The sequence below is a fragment of the Lipotes vexillifer genome, unplaced genomic scaffold (assembly GCF_000442215.2).
Source record: "Lipotes vexillifer unplaced genomic scaffold, Lipotes_vexillifer_v1.1 scaffold395, whole genome shotgun sequence".
Lineage (NCBI taxonomy): Eukaryota > Metazoa > Chordata > Mammalia > Artiodactyla > Lipotidae > Lipotes > Lipotes vexillifer.
This window is the reverse complement of record NW_006797390.1, coordinates 9288254-9295108: the sequence shown is the minus strand read 5'-3', so window position 1 is coordinate 9295108 and position 6855 is coordinate 9288254.

Sequence of the window (6855 nt, the reverse complement as noted above, 5' to 3'; positions counted from 1 at the left end):
ATTAGAATTCAAGGCAAAACTACCATTTCAGGGCTGGCCAAAAAGATGAGAAGCTGGCAGAGGAGCCCGCTAAGGTCTGCAGTGGACAGGCAGAAAGGCATAAAGGGGACAGGAGGGTGTGCTCAGAGTTGGGGGAGGCGCTTCGGGAAGAAGGCAGTACAAACAAGACACCAAAAAAAAATGCAACGTCAAGATGATGTCCCCGACAGGATGGGCTAATCTGACTGGCAGGGCAACGGCAGAGGCCAGGGACGTGATGAGTGAATGGAGGGCTTCCCTGGTGATGCAGTCGTTAAGAATCCGCCTGCCAAGGCAGGGGACACGGGTTCGAGCCTGGTCTGGGAAGATTCCCCGTGCGCCACAACTACTGAGCCCGAGTTCTAGAGCCTGCAAGCCACAACTACTGAGCCCACGTGCCACAACTACTGAGCCCAAGCGCCTAGAGCCCATGCTTCACAACAAGAGAAGCCACCTCAATGAGAAGCCCACGCACGGAAACAAAGAGTAGCCCTCACTCGCCGCAACTAGAGAAAGCCCGTGTGCAGCAACGAAGACCCAATGCAGCCAAAAAATAAAATATAAATTAATTTAAAATAAAAAAGAAGAAATGAGCAGAAAAGAAAAAAAAGAGTGAATGGAAAGTGAGTCAGTAGAGTAAATGGGTTTTAGTCTATTCTTTCATGGTTTGAAGGGAAGACAAGAATGGAGGCTGGGGAGAGAGACAAAGGGTCTGAGAGTTCATTAATTTTGTTTTGTTTTATATACAACGAAAGAGACTTAAGCACATTTACATTCAGTGGAGGAGCCAATGAGATATAAATAGAGAGCAAGGAATGAATGATTAAGTTCCAAAAGAGAGGAGAACAGAGCAAATCAGTAACAAAATTTAACATCTAAAAAGTCTCAGAATTTTTTGGTAACAGGAAAAAAGAAGTACTCATCTTCTGAATAATGCTTTATATTTAAAAAAATTGATGTTCTAGAATTTGTTATAATCAAATTTCTTGTATTTATCCATGCACCCCAATGTTGGCTGTGTACTATTTACAGTAGCCAAGACATGGAAACAACCTAAATTTCCACTGATAGATGAATGGATAAAGAAGATGTGGTGGCAATAATGCCATCTGCAGTAATATGGATGGACCTAGAGATTATCATACTAAGCAAAGTAAGTCAGACAGAGAAAGACAAATACCATATGATATCACTTACACGTGGAATCAAAAACAGGACACAAATGAACCCATCTACAAACAGAAACAGACTCATAAACATAGAAAACAGATTTGTGGTTGCCAAGGGTGAGGGGGGTGGGGGAGGGATGGATTGGGAGCTTGGGGTTAGGAGATGCAGACTATAATATCAAGGATGGATAAACAACAAGGTCCTACTGTAGAACACAGGGAACTACATACAATTTCCCATGATAAACCATAATGGAAAAGAATATGAAAAAGAATGTATATGTGTGTGAATATACATATACATATAACAATCACTTTGCTGTACAGCAGAAATTAACATAACATTGGGAATTCCTTGGCAGTTCAGGGGTTACGACTTGGCGCTTTCACTGCCGTGGCCCAGGTTCAATCCCTGGGTTGGGGAATTAAGATCCCACAAGCCTCGCAGCCAAAAAAAAAAAAAAAAAAAAGAAATTAACATAACATGTAAATCAACTATATTTCAATAAAACAAAATTTTTTAAAAATTTCTTGTATTTATAAAAAATCCGTATCTCTTAAGACACTTTTAGTTACACACCAACCCAGATGCTACAGACAAAGCACAGTTTACCAAGTATCCAAACTGGATTTTTAACCTAGTGCTCTTCAAATTTTCTTACAAATCCCTATTGACTAACCATAAATACCATCTTTTTTTTTCTTAAATTTTATTTATTTATTTTTTTTGGCCGTGTTGGGTCCTCATTGCTACACATTGGCTTTCTCTAGTTGCGGCGAGTGGGGGCTACTCTTCATTGTGGTGCGTAGGCTTCTCATTGCGGTGGCTTCTCTTGTTGCGGAGCACAGGCTTCAGTAGTTGTGGCACATGGGCTTAGTTGCTCCGTGGCATGTGAGATCTTCCCAGACCAGGGCTCGAACCCGTGTCCCCTGCACTGGCAGGCGGATTGTTAACCACTGAGCCACCAGGGAAGCCCCACAAATGCCATTTTAATCATGGATTTCATAATTCTCCACTATAAAGTCCTCAGCTCTAGTACACATGTTACTATCCATACGTCCACACAGTTGGTGACTGCTTCCATGACACTCAACCATTCTCAATGATTCACACTAATGGAGAAGCTGACCATACATACTTCCATCACTTAAGTTTAGTGCATGGTCTTTAGGCTTCAAATTTGTCTCTGACGTTCCAGTCATAAACAAACCAGACCCGCAGGATAAAACATCCTTCCAACTCCTCTAACTTCACCTGAGCTGCCAGTTTACAGCAGCGAAGCAGCTGGTTCAGGCCTGTGTTTAGGTGATGGGGCAGGCAGACCTCAGAAACACTACTATGTGTCTACAACACAGGGAATATAGCCAGTATTTTATAGTAGCTATAAATGAACTATAACCTTTAAAAACTGTGAATCACTATGTTGTACACCTGTAACATACAACATCGCACATCGACTATACTTCAATTAAAAATAAATAAACAGAAAGAAATGCTATCACAGGTCTTGTGCATTTGTATTAAATTACAATTTCTCAAAGGCACTGAAAACATGCCAAGTGTGAACTCTGCAGCACTGCTGCAGGGTATTCTGGGGAGAGAGGGCATCACTCCCTCTGCATACTCGGTGGCGACTAATCTGCATATTGCACAAAGAGCTCTTGCATTTCTATAAGATATCATAAATAAATCACCTCTGCACGAGACCTCTATTTCTGAAGCACTTTTCCACGTGTTGTCACAGTAATCCTCCACACCAGAAGGAAAAGATAAGTCTCAACTTTAATGATGGAGAAACAAGAATAGACAATTTATCTGCCCCAAATCTTAACAGCTAGTTAACAGTGCAACCACTTGGTTGAGTACATCCTCTTCCGTTCCGAACTCTTAGGCCTTAACTGTATTCATTCAATACACATCTCCTGCAAGCCAGGCAACGTGCTGGGTGAGAGGAACACAGAGGTGGAAACACTAACACTAATGATAACAGGAAAAAATGGTAGAAAAACAAGGCAATTTCCCAAATATCAGACACCCACAATACCAAAAGAAGCAAATTTGTCAATTTTCAGAACGGGACGGGGGGGCAAAAAGGAAAAAGACAGGTTAAAGAAAAAGTAAATATGATCTGAGACCGCCACCCAGAGCTTTCCTGGAAGCAGGGGACCAGGCTCAGGTCCACCCCACTACTTACTCACCAACCAGAGGACATTTCATGCCTAAGACAGCTCAAGCTTCCTTTTAAATGATGAAAAAGACATAGCTACTTTTACTCTTTAAATTTTATCTAGAATCCTATAGAATTCAAATTAGGTATAAGTGTTCTTGGTATCAAGAAGTGATTAAATACAAGAGTGATCTTCAATATAAAAACTCCTGCTTTTTACACAATTCTAACAACCTACTGAATACAGTTGTGTTACCCAGCTGTTTCTTTCTCTGCCTTACAACTTTAATTTGCTCTTCTCTCAAGTTACAGGTAGCTGTCAGCCAGATGGACAGCCTGAGGAAGCTTAGGGTAACTTAATCCTGTGTTTATACATACATTTGGTGGCATCTCCAAAACATCCATGATCCTTCAGTAACAAATGTAATATCCACAATCTTACAATAAATCGTCTTTTTTTAAAACCAGATTTCTATTATGAGTACCAGTGCAAATCCCAGGATGTTAATAGATAGTACTGTGGGAATTAGGCACTTTTTTTTTTTTTTTTGGTATGCGGTCCTCTCACTGTTGTGGCCTCTCCCCTTGCGGAGCACAGGCTCAGGACGCGCAGGCTCAGCGGCCATGGCTCACGGGCCCAGCCGCTCCGCGGCATGTGGTATCTTCCCGGACCGGGGCACGAACCCGCGTCCCCTGCATCAGCAGGCAGACTCTCAACCACTGCGCCACCAGGGAAGCCCTAGGCACATTTTATGAACGGTAACCAGAAGGTAAACAGCAACTATTAAATTCTACTTTAAATTCTTATGAAAAGCAAATCTGCAGCAACATGAGTTTTTTGTAGTTGTTTCCCAACCTTGTCTGATCATAATCATCTTGGAGGCTATTAAAAACAAATTTCTAGGGCTTCCCTGGTGGCGCAGTGGTTGAGAGTCCGCCTGCCGATGCAGGGGACACGGGGTCGTGCCCCGGTCAGGGAGGATCCCACATGCCGCGGAGCGGCTGGGCCCAGTGAGCCATGGCCGCTGAGCCTGCGCGTCCGGAGCCTGTGCTCTGCAACGGGAGAGGCCACGGCAATGAGAGGCCCGCGTACCGCAAACAAAAAAAAAACAAACAAAAAAACCCAAATTTCTAGCACCCCCCTCAGAAATACTAACTTAGAATATCATACGTATATTCTATTTCTTAACCCCATAGAACCACAGCAGAAAAATATTACAATCTAACATGATGTAATTAAATTATTTCAGGAAGCTTTGTATTTAAACTATCTCCTCCCACTAAAATAAAATTGTAATAAGATTGTTAAATACTGCAATAATGTGGAGTTGAGTAGATATACAATCCCAGTTTACAAAGAGAAAAGTGAAAATCCACAGATAATTCAGTCACAAATGAAAACTCTGGAGTTTTAAGCACGGACAAAGTTTTTGATTCCCCGATCCCGGTCTCCAGACCCACTGGTGGTTTTAGCAAAGAATTTTTAAGCTCCACAAAGTAGCATGAAGTCCAATGACTTTATTTCTTCAATCTGTACTTTATTAGGTATCATACAATTCTAGGACTTTCTGCAAAAGAAAAGTTACATAATCCTAATTAAAACTGTGAAACTGTAAAAATTTCACTGGGTCCAACTGAAAAATGCAACTGAGCATTTGAAAACTCAGCAGACACTAAATATACACTATCCCTTTCCAACTGGAACATGCCTAACTGAAGACGCTAGTTCAATCCTGTGTTAAGGGCCGTCCAAAAATGTTTCCACTCAACAGTTGGCACTCCAACATAACGTACTTAAAGAGGAATGCCTCACTCTCACTCTCCCCACAAACACATAGTCAGACTTTCACAGCAAGTAATCAGGCTTCCCATATATGTGTAAATAACATGCATAAAAGGGAGACATGAAAGTCTCTCTGCTCCACTCCTACGTATGTGCCACAGAGAAATGAAAACACATTGTCTACGCAAAAACGTTCACATGAATGGTCATAGCAGCATTACATATAACAGCCAAACAGTGGAAGTAACTGCCCGTCCACTGATGAATTTTAAAAACGTAGTCTATTCATACAATGCAATATTATGTGGCCATAAAAAGGAATGAAATGCCAATACCTACTACAACATGGAAGTAAGAGCCAGTCACAAAAGACCACATATTGTATAATTCTGTTCATATGAAATATACAGAACTGGGGGATCTACAGAGAAGTAAAATAGTGGCTGCCTAAGTGGGGGAGTGTGGGAATAAAGGATGACTGCTAATGAGTACAAGGTTTCTTTCGGGAATGAAAACTGCAGTGATAGTTGCACACTCTGTGACTATACATGTGAACAACTTAATGGTATCTCAGTAAGACACTACTAAAAAAAAAATCAGCAACACTGAAAATAGCCCCCTTCCTTCAACCCTGTTAACATATATTAATTAAGAACTCTTGGGCTTCCCTGGTGGCACAGTGCTTAAGAATCGCCTGCCAATGCAGGGGACACGGGTTCGCGCCCTGGTCCAGGAAGATCCCACATGCCGCGGAGCAACTAAGCCCGTGAGCCACAACTACTGAGCCTGCACTCTAGAGCCCATGAGCCACAACTACTGAGCCCGCGTGCCTAGAGCCCGTGCTCTGCAAGAGAAGCCACCGCAATGAGAAGCCCGCGCACCCCAACGAAGAGTAGCCCCGGCTCGCCGCAACTAGAGAAAGCCCGCATGCAGCAACGAAGACCCAGCACAGCCATAAATTAATTAATTAATTAAAAAAATTTTCCCATGTGATAATTGAATATACTCTATGGGAAAATAAAAGACTAGATTTGCATTAAAATTTCCTGGTCAAAATACAGCCTATCATTTTCTTATACTTTCTTTGGTTGGTGACAAAGGTACCATATTGTCTGTGAGTTGTGATTTGGAAAAGGCAAAAAAAGGAGTCCAGTCTCAACTCTGAGAGTGGCAGTGACCAGGAAAACAGAACAGATCTATTTTCTCAGCTTTCTCTGCTCTCCCCAGTGTTTGAAGAAGCAGGTAAGCTGGGGTGTAGGCTCATGCTCCTGTGTAGCATTTGGGCATAACAAAGCTCAGCTGGAAGAACTTGACCTCCCTTCAGCTCTGTTTTTCTTTGGTTTCCTGACAACTATTACCATGTCTGCCAAGCAGCAGAGAAAAGGAGAAAGAGGCATCAGTCCTGCTATTTAATAAAAAAAAAAAAAAAAAAAAAAACTCTTGGGGGACTTCCCTGGTGTCGCAGTGGTTAAGACTCTGCGCTCCCATTGCAGGGCGCCGGGTTCCATCCCTGGTCAGGGAACTAGATCCCGCATGCATGCTTCAACTAAGAAGTCCACGTGCCGCAACTAAGACTCGGCACACCTTAAACAGACAAATAAATAAATATGTAAAAAAAAAAAAAAAAAGACCTCTTGGGAATTCCCTGGCGGTCCAGTGGTTAAGACTGCTTCCACGGCAGGGGGCGGGGGTTCCATTCCTGGTCCGGGAATGGAAC